Source organism: Sminthopsis crassicaudata, chromosome 2, assembly GCF_048593235.1.
Source record: "Sminthopsis crassicaudata isolate SCR6 chromosome 2, ASM4859323v1, whole genome shotgun sequence".
NCBI lineage: Eukaryota > Metazoa > Chordata > Mammalia > Dasyuromorphia > Dasyuridae > Sminthopsis > Sminthopsis crassicaudata.
In genome coordinates this window covers 340139278-340156325 of record NC_133618.1, presented here as the reverse complement: position 1 = coordinate 340156325, position 17048 = coordinate 340139278, and the positions used below count along the sequence as shown (strand labels likewise).

At 36.1% G+C, this 17048-nt stretch overlaps 1 protein-coding gene across 1 annotated transcript in view; it reads left to right on the top strand.

Annotated features, from left to right (window-relative positions):
* Positions 1-939: 939 nt before the first annotated feature.
* BAZ1A (bromodomain adjacent to zinc finger domain 1A) overlaps positions 940-17048 on the top strand; it is a 207151-nt gene continuing 191042 nt past the window's right edge. Inside the window, exon 1 of the mRNA XM_074290578.1 lies at positions 940-1008. The gene's annotated coding sequence lies outside the window, so the exon portion shown is untranslated. The remainder of the gene's footprint in view (positions 1009-17048) is intronic.

The following is a 17048-nucleotide window of genomic DNA, read 5'->3' as shown; positions in this document are numbered from 1 at the left end:
TCATTCTAATCCTATCCCTGAACCTAAGTCGAGACCAAACCAGAACAGCTATGACTTCATTTCTGTTTTCCCCCATTATTTACTTTGAGATTCTTGAACTTTTTATTTGTCTAAGTGAATTTTGTTATTATTCTATGTAGTTCTATAAAATGTAATCACTTAGGAGTTTGCTTGTTGTCCCACTAAAAATGTAAATGAATCATTATTTTCATAGTATTGGCACAGCCCAATCATGAGAGAGTCCTCTCCCTGCTGATCTTCTCCACTGCACTATTACTTAAGCCACAGTTGGTGCTCTTGGAAAGAAAGAAGAAATTGTTCTTACTCCATACTTTAAATCTTCTATAGAAATGTGAAGGACTCTTACTTTTGAGTATTAAATTATTAAAATAATGAAACATGCTACTTCTGATGCTTTGAGTCTTAAAAATCAGAAGTGAAAGAAATGGAGTAAAAGATATTTATTTAATCATTACTTAGGAGGCTTATAAACTTTCTTCCAATAATTGTCTTTTTTCTTACATCAAAAAATAAATTTGTTCTCTGTCAAGAGAGCAAAGAAAAGGTAGGCCTAGCAACTCTAATTTTATTTTTTGCAAGCTAGGCCTTGAATTCAAATTCACAAGGGAATATGTTTTTAAAAACAGCTTTTGCATCCTCATGATTTCAGAAATGATTATATTATCATTTTATTACCTTATTTTCTTTTTTTTAGAGTTTTTTTTTTTTATGGATATATACTGTATTGTAGTGTCTAACCCAAATAAAACTATTGACCTCATAGGTCAGGTTTCTACCTCTGGCATGGTCTCATCTCTTCGTTATTACCTTATTTTCAACTGTGATGCTAATTGTTTTCAGCTTTCTAGAATGTTGTGACTCTAGTGCTGTTTTCCCACTGGTTACTCTACTGGTTTTTAACTGCTGGAAAGAAACCAGTAGAATAAATAGAACTCCACATCCATAGCAATATGAAGTTCAGCCTATATCATTTCATCACCAAAAAAGGTAATCATTTCAGTATTTCTTTGCTTTTTGGAATTTTTGCAGTATGTAGTGGCAATCAATTTTTTCTTATTTGCCGATCTGTAAACTACCAATGATGTCGATATTAAGTAGTCTTTGTTGATACTAATTGAGAGTGACACTAAACAACATAATGAAATTTGTCTTCATTACCTCTCATTACCTATTACTGCTTTTCTGAAGTGCCTCCCCTACTTAACATGAATCCAATCCATTATCATTATCTTTCATGTATGTTTCTTTGCTGTTTTACAATGTACAAAGTGCTTTTAATCACCATTCCCAAATGTAGTACAAGTTATTTTCTCAAATTCAAAATGAAGAAACTTAGGTTCAGATAAATGAGTAATTATGTCATGAATATATGGCCTGGTTAAAATTGCACTTTAACTTTAGTCTTTAGTTACAAATGCAGAAATTTAGGAGAAAGATTTTTGGACTCCATTTTCCCCTTGTGTCCTGACTCCTCCTAATCTTTAATAATCTTTAATCTCCCTAGAGGAGATGCTATATGAAAAAAATTAAGTTTTTAATGACTATAAGATGGATTTTTATGTTTTAAGATTATACACTATGAGGGAGGAACTATTTTTACTTTAGGATGAAATGATTAGGTAAACTTGATCTAGAAGATTAATTCTGAAAGAAAAGCATAAATATGACTATATCTCAGGTTTGATTCCAGCAAGTATGTGTCGTCATTTATTAGAAATAGCAATTTCTACTAAAATGAAGATAATGTAGAACTGCTTCACAAGAATGTTACAAAAATTAACTAATTAATGTTGTATAACATATTAAAATCTAAAACAGGCAAATAATAAGAATTTAAGTTTGTATACTATTAATTTTTAATAACTTTAACTTTTTTTTTAATTTTACCTGCCAAGTTAGTAGGTGTGAATTTGATCTGATAATGATTTAGTAATTTTTAAAATACATAAAAATGTCAAATGCATATAAAAAGGAACATATCAAGCTTCCATTATTGATAAATAACATTAAAAACTTTGTTATATGTAATATTTACATTAGCTGCATATTTAAGCAATATAGTTATATAAGTTTGTGTTTTTTTTAAAAGATTGCCTGGTACCTCGCTTAGTACTTAATAATTCCTGTTTATTTATATAAATAATTATGATTTCCAGTTTAATTTTTTGCAAATTACATGAACATTTTAATAACTACAACTTCCAATTTTAGGCAACAGAACTCATAGAATTAATCTTTAAATTAGGGAATACATTTTAGATTTCTATAAATATATTTAAAAATTGGGTGCAACTTTGGAAATTTGATGATTTTTTAACAATTGAAGTGTTTTAGATTCATCATAATTGAGATAATTTTATTTACTTTCAGTATCTTATGGATATTTTGGATAATCCACATTTAACCTAGGATCAAAGAATCATAACTTTAGCGATAGGAAATTATGGCACAGTGGAGGACCTGAGTTCAAATGTGGCTTCAGAAACTTAACATTTCCTAGCTGTGTGACCCTGGGCAAGTCACTTAACCTCAATTGCCTCACCCCCCCCCCAAAAAAAAAAAGAAAAGAAAAGAAACAAGATCTCTTATTGATACAGTATTGCTTCAGAACTCTATAGATGTGGGTTGAGAAGAAAGCATGATGATTAGCCTATGATAGTGCTAATAAAACTGTATAGGGAAATTTAGCATTGAAGACTCCCTTCAGTCCCATCCAAACCTCAAGCATCTTCTAAAGCCTTTTTGGATCATGAGGTGTAGTGTTCCCTCTAAAATGTAATGTTCTCTGTTGAGGTTTTCTTGGGGTCTCTAGATGCAGCCTTTATTTCAGTTCAGTAATCACCACAAGTATCAGGTGTTAAAGCCCAAATCCTTTATTATCTCTTTCAAAATCTTATCTCCTTCACTTGGGGCTTGGCTAGTTTTATGGGGACCTTCTGGAGTCTTGGTTTCAGTAGAGAAGCAAAAGAGCCTTCCACCAAGACGGTATGAAATGGGATGAATCTATCTGAGTCCAACGGCTTGTGCTCCAGCCTTCAACCTCCAGTCTTCTGTCTGCTTGTCTCTGAATCTCTGAATCTCCCTGGCTGAGGCTTCTAGCTTATATGCTACACACTGAGTACAAACCAATCATTTCATTACTAGGAAACCATTATTTATTGTAGGATTAAGTCAATGCTAAACTAGCATAAACTTAATCACTGTCTCCTCAATTCCACTTAGTATCTTGTTTCAAGTTCTGGCCCATAACATCTCCTTGTAGGATTAAATCAATCATACTGAACCATGATAAAGTAGATAATTATTGTCTCTATCAATTCCACTGACAGTACCTTGTAAGAATCCTTTGTTTCAAGTTCAGTATGGGCATAGTGGTTACAGAGGGTAGATCACAGAGGTAGGAGATATTGTAAGTATTCAGGTCCTTTCAGAAACCTCTATAAAGATTTTTGTGGAAATATCCAAATAGAAACTCTTGAATTTGCCCAAACTACATAATGTAAGTAATAATAAATAAATATAGAATTCCCCATGGAGGTAGAAGATATTTCTTCTCTAGTGATGGAGACAAGATGTACTAGAGTCCACTGTAGTAATCCATGCCACTTTTTTATACCAATTCCCTAACCACAATCTTGTGTGGACCATGAGGAAGATAGATGGCACCTGGAAGCTTTTAGTGGCCAATAGGGAGATGAACAAAGATAGGCCCATCACTATAAGGGTTTCTGACCTTAACAGGTAGCCTTGGTTCAGGTTGAGTTGCATGAGATTATTAGCTTCATCAATTTTTCTCATTATTCCTGTGGCTTAAGTAGCAATATGTTTTCACCTAGAAAGGAATCCATTATATGTTCACCTGACTTAACCAGGACTACTTGAACATCATAGCACTACATTTTATTGGGCAAATACCTGAGTCTTCCCTTCCTAAGAACACTGATACTTCATAAAATTGTTAACATAATGTTGACCATGTTAGATGAAGTCATACTGATGAGGTCCTACATTGGTGTACCCTATGAGGGATGAGTGGGACAAAAACCTAAGAAAAGTCAGGTCCTAGATTTCTTAGTCAAGTTTTGGTTGTGAAAAATGCTAAAGATAACAGTGCAGAATAAGCTACTGATACTTGCTCCCCCACAATCTCAGAAGAAAGCCTAAAAGTTTATTAGACTCTTTGAGAACTCAGATTTTCCATCTGATGTTCCTATTTACTGAATTATACACAAACTATCTCTTTCAAGTGGTACCTAGAACAGACTACAGCCCTGAAAGATCTAAAGCTTGTCATTCAGCAGATTCTCTCCTTGAGGCCTTATGACCCTATAGGGTTTTTTTTTTGAATTCTCTGTACATAACTATCAGCCTTAAAGGAGTATTGAGAGTAGCCAGGATAAGCAACTATAGGCTTCTGGATCTACACCTCAATATGATCAGTTTCCATTCCACTTTTGAAAAGCAATTCTTCTCCTGTTATTGGATCCTATAACCTTTTATTCAGTTACCTATTATGAATAGGAGATACGTCCCCTTTATCAAGGTAGGTAGAACACCAGGCAGACTCTTATCATTAAATGAAAATTATTTGTTTAAAATTGCATCTGCCTAAGTCTCTCAAATTCTAATACCTTTTATAAAAACCACATGATGACTATATCAAACACTGAGGCTAAAAACTGCCTTTTCTGCTAGCCCAATGAGTCTTCATCTATAAGAATCTGACTTCTAAGGAATACTGTTTGACCTGATTTATGCAACTGGACTTCAATAGCCAAATTTTCTAACTTGATAAGAAGAGATAATTTAAGAAATGGAGTTACTGACAAATCCTACCAGTGAGCTGACATGGGAAAGAGTCTTAAAAGGTGGGGAAGAAAAGATTTTCATTTGTATTGATTCCTGGGCAATGGCCATGGACTGGCCAAGTGGTAAGAGGTTTGGAAAAAACAAGACTAGATAAAAAAAAAAAAAGATTTTCCTTTTAGGACCAGGGCAAATGAAGGAATTTTTTGATGCCTTTTATTGCATATAGTTGTTTGTGAGGCATGTCAGCAATCATCAAAAACATTATATATTTCCTACTGAATTAAACAACCAGATTGGAGCAGACACAAGAACAGCAGATGGTAGGGTGTGTGCCAATTACCAATCTGGATATAATGGTAATGATGCCATGTTGTGCTGGGCATGAGAGCAGATGAAAGAGCTGTATCTGACCAATAGGGACTTTGTGGTAATCAAAATCTATTCAACCCCAAGTAGCCTTCAACCTATCTCCAATTATAGGTTCTTACCCCATCTCAGGGCAAGAAGTTTCCTCCTGCTTTTCAACAGTTGCATCAATATTCACTTGACTTTCAGATGTTCACTTTCCCAGAAAGTATGACTGAGATGATTCAGCCACTCTAGGAAGGAAAAAGTCCCTCTAGTCCAATGGTGTCTTAGATCAAGACTTCAGGACAAACTTACCTGATAAGAATAAAAAAGTACTCCTTTTGGACATATTTTTGGCTTACCTGATATTGAATTCATTGAACTTCAAAAATCAATGTCCCTTCAGAGAACTCTATATGTCCTAGAGAAGTAATTCAGGTTCCCCTCAATTGCTCTTTCTTCTGAAATAGTGCAAATATTTTTTTCTAAAGAAAGGATTATTTTAATGATTTAGTGAGAGAGGTTATAGGTGGTAAGCTTTAGGGTGGCAAAACTATGGAGAATGTGTATTTATTTGGAAGAAAGACAATCCTCTATCTCCCAGCTTTTTAAACTCTGGATTGTAGCATGCCCTCCTGGCAGTTACAATTACTAGTCTGCCCTAGGCCCAACAGAGTACCTTTGACCACTGACCTTTGCAGTGTCAACTCTACCTGGCTTGCCTCCTCTGAGGCCTTCAAAGGTCTCTGGCCATGATCTCTGGAATCTGTAGTTTAATAACCGGTAGCACACTCAAGAACAGCCATGTGTAATCTTAAAAGCCTTTATTATACCTACTCACATAATGCCCTGACTTGTCAGCTCCCTAGTGAACACCTGGTCTGAAGACCCACGTGTTCTCTACCAAACTCCTTACCTCTCGGCTATCCATCAGCTTGGCTTGGCCACCCCAGGTTAGGGAGCCAGGTTAAAAAGAGCGACTGCTGTCTGCAGTGGGCTTATAAAGGGCCTGTGATGTCACACACACAGCCAACCAGCGAGAGAGCCATCACCCATTACGAAACTATCTCAATATGGCCAAGATCTCACCCACAGGGCAGTCCTATATCCACAGAGATTACTTCTGGGCCACTCAAATCTCCTGTTGCGCTGTGGCCACCCATTCTGTCAAAAAAGAGGGGGCAGTCATGTCTCAGAAGTCTATAAGGAGGCAAAAATTTGGTATAATCCTTTGAAGTGATTTTCAGGGAGGTGAGCAGAGGAATAATGAATGAGTTGATGGATGGGGAAACTCTTTATCAACCTAGATACCAGGACAGGTTGCATATAAGAAGTTTATGATATCTTAGCCACTTTGTATCCTGGTGTATAATGAAGAATGTGTGACTTAGCTAGAGAGGCCATAATTTGTGCTATTTCCTAGTATTTGTTGGTTGAGACTTTGAATTCAGTCATTTTAAAGAAAGTGGGGAGAAACCTGGTATTTCTGATCTTCATTCTCTTCCAGATTTAGGCTGCTCCCTTCAAGAGACTCATTACTTTTTGTTGTTGCTGAATGCTTATTTCATTTTTGCTATTTTTGTGGTTTAGTTTTTTTTTTTTCTCTTAGGAACAACAAGAGTTGTCAATCAGTACCACCTATACTCAGTGCCAGTAAAGGGTCCCCTGTAATTTCTTACAGACCAATTGTATGCTCTCCTTGGCTGGCCACTTCACTGAGTTTTTAAGTCTTTCAAAGTTCTCGTTATATTGTTGTTACTGTAGAAATTGTCCACTGAAAACTAAGGATATGCTTATTTTAAAGGGCTGAAATTCTGAAAAGGTGTACTTGAATCAGAAGCAGAGCACTTAAGGCTAATTACCTATTTAGATGTGAAATAATGGCCCTATAAGCATATACTTAGATGATATGGTAATGTGATGGCTCTCCTCATGATTATGATCGGTGCTTGCTTAATGTGTGGTGCTGAGGTAATTTTAGGCTGAGGGAGAGAAGTCAGGGTCACTTGGCTACAGGATGAGGAGGAGAGAGGCTAGAGACTCTGGACTCCAGAATCCAGGATACATTCTCCCCCTAAAGATCAAGAACTTTGCCTGATCAGGACTCTGACTGATCCTGAGGCCTTTCAGAGTTAACCCAGAACTTATTAATCAGGGAATAGTTGAACAAATTATGATATATAAATGTAATAGTTGCACCTTTTGTCTCTTCCCCCCTGCCCAAGTCTCCCTATGCCATCTCTAGCATTTGGGCTTCACTTGCAATCATGCCCATCTTGACACTCTGGATTGTCACTTTAATGATTCACTTGCTACCATTTTAGAGTCCTTTATCCATGGGATTCTGAGAACAATCCATACCTAAAACAGATAATCAAATCTCCTCTATAAAATCCCCTACCCATCATATAAACTCCAATCGAACATTCCTGGTACTTAAGAGCTCATTGCCTTATAAGGCAGCCATTCTACTTTGCTATTGCTCAGATTAGACTTTACCCCCATTATTTACTACATCGAAAAATCTACCACTCTTCCTATTTATACCCTTTGGTTCCAAGCAAAACAAGTATAACCTTTGTTTCAAGCATTCTTGTGGCATGAAGGGTAGGGGAACACTTAGGATTCCCACCACCACCACCTCTCGGCTCCCAGGACTGATAAGGGAAACGAGGCTGACACATACTTCACAATATGATCGAGAATTTTGATTGAAAGACTGGAAAAACAACATATAAACAAACAAAAAAAAAGATGGTGGACAGGTGGGAAAGGAATATTTCTATTGAGCACCTTTTTAGGAAAGATCTATCTATGCATACATAGGTCTCCTGAAAATTCCAAATGTGCGACGAGCGGCTCTCTCTCCAGTTCTTCTATCTTTACGATAGGGGTCCCTAGGCACTTCTGCCACATTCCGAGGTTCCTGGATCCAGGAGGATGAGGCTGCTCCTCCTTGCTTGTCCGCACCATTGACTGAAAGCCGCGCAAGGGCCGAAAACCCTTAGTCCTAGAGAAGCGGGACCTTCAAGGGCTAACTCACCGGCCTAGAGAAATGGGTCGTCGTCATGACCATTATGTCGCATGGGCAGCGGGACTGATTCCTCCCTTGGCCGCGGGCGCGTGGCTTCGCAGCTTGGACCTCCAGCGCCGGGACAAGCTCTAGCGTTGGGACAGTTCTTGACGCTGGCGAGGGGTCGTTCTGTGCCAAGTGCTTAGCTTCCGGTTCCCTCCCCTTGCACTTGCTAAAGCAGAAGTTACTGCTTGATCTTGGAAGGGTTGGAGTTAGCTTGGGCATGTCTGGTACCCTCGGAGTCAAGAACAACTGAACAATAATGGAGGTCAGGTAGTTTGTCTCTTTAGAGATTAAAAAGTGAGGAATCAAGAAATCCCCGAGCCGTTTTGCTAAAAAGGCCATGGCCGGATTGTGCCCTATGTCACTGAGGAAAACGGGTCTTGCCCTTGGAAAATTGCTGGAAAAAAAAGCTATATTTTAGTAATAGTTTTAGTTTGTCCTCCAGTTCCTCTTAAGAGGTGGCTGGTATAAAAAAGATTTCTGCTCTTTCTCAAAGATCACAATATCCCAGATACGAATTGAAGTTGAGATGAAAGCTGGAGGTGGAAGTGATTATAGCTGTTTACTAATTGTGATTTATCCTGTGGGAATATCATGTCCTGTGAACAAACCCAATTGACATGCCCAGCTCAGTCAATAAACATTTATTAAGTACTTACTATGTACTGTGATTAGTGCTGGAGATTCGTAGGAAATCAAAAGGTAGTGTCTGTCCTTAAAGGGCTTCCAGTCTAATTAGGAAGACAGTATGCAAATAAGCATGTACAGATGAACTATATGCAAATCTGAAATAATCAACTGGAAGAAGGCACTTGAAGAGGGATTATAAAAGGCATCCTGTCAAAGGTGGGATTTTAGGTACCCATTGAAGCTAGGAGAAAGAGATCAGGTATCAGGCTCCTATTCTAGGAATAGGAATTATCAGTCAGAAAATGGGATGTCTTTTGTTGAGGATTAGCAAGGAGCAGAATTAAAGAATAAGAGGAGCATGGGGACAAGTTGTAAGAAAAACTGGTGGAGGGTCAGGAGAATGTTACTCAATATAAATAGAGGATTTTATGTTTGATCCTGGAGGTGATACTGGAGCTTATTGAATAGGAAGTGACATGATCAGACCTGGGCTTTAAGAAAATAACGTGGGCAGCTGAGTGGAGGATGACTGGATTGGAGAAAGTTTTTGTTAAGCTCATCCACCAACAGGCTTTTGGAGTAGCCTATTACAAAGTACTATTTATGCCTATACCACGTTGGTAGCAATATCAGAGGAGAGAAGGAAGCTTATTTGAGATCTCACAAAGGTGAAATTTTCAGTTTACATAGAGAGGAAGGATAGTGAGGAATTGAGGGTGTTATCTGGGTTGTGAACTTGGGGGACTGAGAGGATCATGGTATTCTTCACAGAAATAGGGAAATTTGTAAGCAGAAAGCATTTGGAAAGGACTAGAATTCTGCACAGAATTTGGGACTGCATAGCTATTTGAGATACTGATATCACAAGCATTTGAGATACTAATAATTGAATCTATTGAAACTGATAAAACTGACAAAAGAATATGCTGAACAGAAAAGAGACTAGGATAGAACCCTGATAACTAGATATAGCCTGGATGTGGATCCAGCAAGTAGATCTGAGAAAGAATGATTATATAGATAGAAGAACCAAGAGAAAGTTAACACAAAAACCTAAAAAAGATCAAGATGAGGGTGATCAACAGTGTCAGAGGCTTCAGTGAAGTCAAGAAGGATTAGGAATGAGAAAGAGCAATTAGATTTGTCATTTAAGAGATCATTGTTAACTTTGATGAGAGCAGTTTGGGTTGAAAGATGAGGTTATAACAATTTTGTGGTGAGACCTATTGCAGACAGCCTTCTCAGACATCATGGCTATCAGAGAATAGGGCAGGGACGTTGTAGAGGCCTATCAGCAGAGAGTAAATTGCCTTATACGGTTGTGTTCTCTACCCATGTGCCTCTCTACTATTACTATACTCTATGTGTGTGCTCATTTACAGGAAGGAATGGTCATATTTTTCCGTTTCATCAAATAGCTTCTAAACTAATTTTTCCATGATTCTTTTGAACATAAATACATCAATTGGGGATAATGAGCTTTAGTTTTAATGTTACTGACTCACAAAATACCCAGAACTTAGATAACCCATCCTTACTTCAGAGAAGAAATTACAGAGTGGGATAATACATTATGGGTCCACAGAGTTTACTTATATTCCATTATATTCATATACCACAAATATTTAGCCACTCTATTCACTGAGCACCTCCTTTGTTACCAGTTCTTTGCTACTACAAATGGTGCTGCTGTGTGATTACTTCACATTCAATAAATTGGTAAAGATGACAAAAAAATTAGTCAATGTTGAAAGTGAAAAAGCAGGCACTGTAGTTCATTTTTGAATTAATTCATTCAATTCAGTTTTGAATTAATATAGCCATTAAACTTAGAATTATGCAAATAGAGTAGTTAGAATATCCATACCTTTTGATCCAGAGACCCCTATGTACCCCAATGTGATGTATGAGCACCACACATATGCCATAATATCTACAGCAGCATTTTTGGTGGTAGCATAAACCTGGAAACAAAATCGGTACCCATCATTTGGGCAATGGCTAAACAAATTGTGGTACTGTGTATTATAGATTATTTGTATGATAGAAAAAATGATGAATATAATAAATAGCATGGAGATATGAAAAGCATAGAAATACATTAACTGATGCAAAGGATGCAAAGGAAACTAAGATCTAGGAAAATAACATACTTAATGACAACAATGTAAATAGAATATTTGTTGGAAATGAATCTTGTAATATGTACAAAAATATAGCAGTTCTTTCTGTGGTGGCAAAGAATTGGAAATTGAGGGGGTGCCTGTAAATTGGGGAATGGAAGAACAAATAATGGTATGTGAAGATGATAGAGTACATTCTACTGTAATAAACAATGGACATGGTTTCAGAAAAATATGGGAAGATTTTTATGAAGTGATGTAAACTGAAGTGAGCAGAACCTGGAGAAAAGTCTATATAACATCAATAACTTTGAAAGACATCAGGATTTTGATTAATACAATGAGCAACCACAATTCCAAACAAAATTATAAAACAGTCTACTCACTGTAAAAGAGATGCTGATGAAGTCAGAATAGAGACAAGCATCTTTTCTTTTTTCCCCTTTCCTTTCTCTTTTCAACATGACTGTGGTAATTTGTTTTGCTTGAATGTGCATATTTATAATAGGTTTTATTTTTCTTCTCATTGGTTGAAAGAAGGAGGAGAGGAAGAAAGAATTTGGAACTAAAAATAAAATTGAATTAAAAAAAGAAATGTTGAAAAATTATAAAGAAAAAAGTTGCAGCAAAGTGGAGAGAGTGGTGGGGCTGCAGTCAGAAAGATCTGAGTTCAAATGTGAAGCCATTTAACTTTTGTTTGTCTTAGTCTCCTTATTTATAAAATAATATATGGTATATAGTATAAAATAACATATAGTAATATAATAGTATAGATCTCTTAAAGTTATTGTGTGGATCAAATGCAATATCAATTGTACGAACAGATATATAGAGAAATATAAATTTAATATACATAATAGATATAAATTTAATATTTAAGAAAATCTAAATTATTAATAATTTCATGATATTATATAGAATTACTTTGTTTTTATATGAGGAAATGTTTGTTTTATTAATTCTAATAACAAAAAGTTTAAAAATAAGTAACTCTATATTCAAAGTAGCCATATGGGGCAATATTAGGAATTAATCAAATTCCTTTTTGACTTGTTAAGTCTGCTCCATTATCTTTATTCTAAAGAGGTGATACATAAAAAGGACATGTGTCTTTCCAATGATATCTAACTTCTAACTTTAATTGTGCATGGAGGGAATGAGGGGATAGTCAAGTCATAATCATCTATAAAAAATTTGGTAAAGTTTATAAAAAGTTTAATTACTTAAACATTTGTAAAAAAGTTTATGTTTCTGCCAAATTTCTAAAAGAAATTGTTTACATTCACCTTTTCCTCACCTCCCACTCATTTCTCACTTCTTTGCTCTCTGCCTACCATTACTAAAACTGTTCCTTCCAAGATTAATAATAATCTCATAACTGCTTAATGAGAATATATTTAACAGAGTAGCTAAATTGCATAATGGCTAGAGCACTAGATTTGGAACAAGGAAGATTCATGTTCATGAGTTCAAATGGGGCGTCAAACACTTTACTAGCTACGTGACCCTGGATAAGTTACTTAACTGTGTTTAACTTAACTGTTACTTAACTCAGTTTCTTCATCTATAAAATGAGCTGTAAAAGTAAAGGACAAACCATTCCAGGATCTTTGCCAAGAAACTCCCTACTGGGGTCATGAAGAATCAGATATGACTGAACTGCAACAAAACTGATCTGTTTAAAAGGCAGTTTTTATTTGAATCCCGTCTCTGCCATTTATAACTTGTGTAACCTTGATCAATCCTTGTTGGGCCTTTAGTTTCTTCATCTGTATAGAAGAGTGTTGATTGATGAATCCCTGATCACCAGCCTACTTAATGAAATTACAAAATGTAAAGGGTAAATTAACAAAAGCGATGAGGTTTTAGTGTCTTACTTCTTCCCACTATATGTGGACCATGAACTTTCAGCAAAAATCTTTTTGAAGAAAGCATCATTAACAGGTAGTATTTTCAATAAAAAAAAAAAATTGCATAGACCCCTATTTGAGGTGAGGGAAGGGGGAGGGGAAGTTGTTTTTATAATTAATGAGCTAAGTTTTGTATTCTTTGTATTTTTTTTTTTTTTTTTGCTAAGGCAGTGACTTACCTAGGGTCACATAGTTAAGCAGTGTTGTGTCTGAGACCAGATTTGAACTCGGGTCCTCCTATATTTTCTTTTAGGTGAAATAAAGCTTGTCCTATGTTGTTATTGTTATTGGTAACTTGAAAGTTTGCATGATAGAAACCTAAAATCATATTTTCCAGGGGAGAGAATCCCTCTGGGGGAATAAAAACCAAAATGACATGAATATTAACAATATTCAGGAGATGGACTCAAAATGGCCAAATAAAAACAGGAACTCGCCCAACCTCTCCCCAGATTCCTTTAAATAATGACTCTAAATTTTAGAGCACCAATGAACCCAGAAAGAGAGTAGAACATTTTTTCAGCTGAAGATAATTTAGAATATCATCAGAAAAGATCTGTGGAACCAGAGTGGGAGGCCAAGTGTACAATCCCAATGCAGAAAGTGCCAAGACAGCTCAGGCTCTGGCCCCAGCCCTAGCCTCATACCAGGGATGGGACTAGGGACCTCTGAATCAACATCAGTACTGGATGCTTCTAGACCTTTCAGCCCAGAGACAGCAAAGATGACTTGGAAGGTAAGCAGAAAAGATCTGTGGACCTAGCATGAGAGCTCAGCATGCAATCCCAGCACAGGCTGTGCCAGAACAACCCAATCCCAGCCCTAGTTCCTACTCCAGCTACAGATAATCAGGATTCTATTGCATTAGTGTACTAGATCTTATAACTACAGAGGAATGGCAACACTCCTAACAGTTCCAAGGTAAAAAAGAGAGCTGGTGGTCAGGTCCTTAGAGGGATCTCTAAAAACAACTTGGAATAGTGCACCCTCCATCCTGGAAACAGAGCCCTACTTTAACAAAAGAGTTAAAAGCTGAGTAGTAGACTAGGAAAATTAATAGACAACAAAAAAATGTTTCTGAATATAGAAAGTTGCTATAGTGACAAGGAAGATCAAAACACACTCAGAAGATAAGAAACTCAAAGCTCCTATATCCAAAGCCTCCAAGAAAAATAAAAATTGGGCTCAGGCTATGGAAAACCTCAAAAGTGATTTTGAAAATCAAGTAAAAGAGATAGAAGAAAAATTAGGGAAAAAATTGAAAGTGATGCAAAAGAAAAAAAAAAAAAAACGAGAAGAATGCCTTAAAAAACAAAACTGGCCAATTGAGAAAGGATGTACAAAAGTTCATTGAAGAAAGCAATTCTTTAAAAATTAGAATTGAGTAAATGGAAGCTAATGACTATAGGAGAAATCAAAATACAATAAAGAAAAACCAAAAAAAATTGGGAAAAGATGTAAAATATCTCATTGAAAAAAATAATTGATCTGGAAAATACGTCCAGGAGAGATAATTTTAAAATTATTGGTCTGCCTGGAAGTCATGATCAAAAAGAGTGTGGACATCATCTTTCAAGAAATTATCAAGGATAACTGTCCAGATATTCTAGAACCAAAGGGTAAAATAGAAATTGAAAACATCCACCGATAACCTCCTGAAAGAGATCCTAAAATAAAAACTACTAAGAATATCATACCTAATTCCTGAACTCTCAAATTAAGGAGAAAATAATTGCACGCATCTAGAAAGAAACAACTCAAGTATAATGGAGTCAATCAGTATAACACAAAATTTAGCAGCTTCTACATTAAACTACTAGAGGGCTTGGAATATATTCTGGAGAGCAGTGGAGCTAGGATTACAACCAAGAATCACCTACCCAGAAAAATTGAGTATAATTCTTCAGAGAGAAAAGGTAGTCATCTAATGAAACAGAATTTTTAAGCTTTCTTGATGAAAAGACCAGAGCTGAATGGAAAATTTTATGTTCAAATATAGGACTCTGAAGAAGCATAAGAAGGTAAACAGGGAAGTGATATAAGAGACTTAATAAGGTTTATCTGTTTATATTCCTACATGGGAGGATTAGGTTTATAACTTTTTATAACTTATTAGAACAATCTCATTATCATGGCAGTTAGAAGGAATATATATAGACAGAAGGTACAGGTGTGAATTGAATGTGAAGAGACACTTTTTTTTTTAAATGATGAAATTAAGGGATGAAAGGAATGTATTGAGAGAAGGGAAAGGGAGAAATGGAATGATGCAAAATATCTGCCATAAAAAAAGAGTCAGGAAAAAAAGCTTTTACAATGGAGAAAAAGAGGGGGAGCAGAGGAAGAATAAATGAACCTTATTCTCATCAAAATTGGCTCAAAGAGGAAATAACATACACTCAATGGGAGTATAGAAATCTACCTTACTCTGCAAGAAAATCAGAGGGAAATTGTAGTGTTCTTGTTTGGTTTTCTGGAGGTCTTGGGAGCAGCCAAAACGTAATGTTCTTTGTTAGTTTTCTGGAGGTCTTGGAGCAGCCTTCCTTTCGGCAGATTAATCACCATGCAAATAAATAGTCAAGTGTTAAAGTCCAAAAGTTTTTATAGTCTCCTCCTCCTGGTGCAGCAAGCTTTCTTAGAGGCCTTCTGGAGTCTTGGTTTCAGTGGGGGGAACAGGATGACAGGCCAGCCACATGGTGGTGTGAGATAGGATGAATGAATCTGGCTCTCCTTGGTTCCGAGAACTTGAGCTCCTGCCTCCAGTCCATTTGTATTTTCTGGCTCTAAATTGGGCTGAGTTTGTCCCAGTTTATAAATGCTCTCTTATAATATAGGTGTGAATGTTGTAGAACTATATTAAGTACGAAGTACATGTACTGAACTAGAGAACTATTAATCACTATGCTAAACTAGATAACCATTGTCTCTATCAATTCCACTGACTTATTTAACACCTTGTAAGAATCCTTGTTTCAGAATTCTGGAAAGGGGGGAGGGTGATAAAAGAGAGGGCATATTGGGGGAGGGAATAGTCAGTAGCAAAACACTGGGGCCAGGATGAAAGAATAAATGGGGGAACTATAGATAACAATAGTAATTGTAAAAAAAAATTTGAAGCAAGTTTCTCTGATAAGGCCTTATTTCTCAAAGAGGGAACTGAGTCAAATTGATAAAAAATAAGAGCAATGTCCCATTTGATAAATGATCAAAAGATATGATCTGTGCCCAAAGGGCTATAAATGCATGCATATCCTTTGACCTAACAGCACCTCTACTAGGTATGAATGCCAAAAGTGATTTTTTTTTTAAAGAAAATGACCTATATGTACACAAAATATAGCTCTCAGGGCAAAAAAATTAGAAATTGAGGGAATGCCTATCAATTGAAAAATGCCTCAATAAAATGTGGTATGTGTTTGTGACGGAATATTTTTATTCCATAATGAATGAACAAAAAGTTCTCGGGGAAAAAAAAACCCTGGAAAGTCCTCCATAAACTCAAGTAGAGTAGAAAGTACATATAGTAATATACATATATATATATATGTATATAATATTTTTTAAAGTATATAAAATAATAGGAATGTTCTGGGATGATCACTTTGCTATTCTCATCAATACAATGATCCATGACTGCTCCCAAGAACTTATGATGAAAAATCCTATCCATACCAGAGAAGGAACTGGTTGTGAGTGAATACATTGAAATATATAAAAAAAGAATATTCAATTCAATCAGATATTTGGTTCTAAGACATGGGTAAAATTTGCTTTATAGGACATCTAGGAAGATTGGCTTCAGAAGAGAGATTTAGAGTTTAGAATAAGTGGGAGTAGTTTGCATAGTAATAGCAGTTTAAACCCATAAGAACAGATGAGATTTCCAAGACAACACATATAAAAAGAGAAATGAAAAATGGAGCCAGGACAGAACCCTGGGAGCTAACTGTACTAACTGAGCAGAAAGTGGATAATGATCCAGAAATGGAGACTGAGAAAGCAGTCTGTACTTCACATGCAGAGTAATTAGGTATCATTAGAAAGTCACACTCTCTATTAATACATTGTTGATGAAGTTGTGAACTGATCCAACCATTCTGGAGAGCAATTTGGAACTATGCCCAAAAGGCT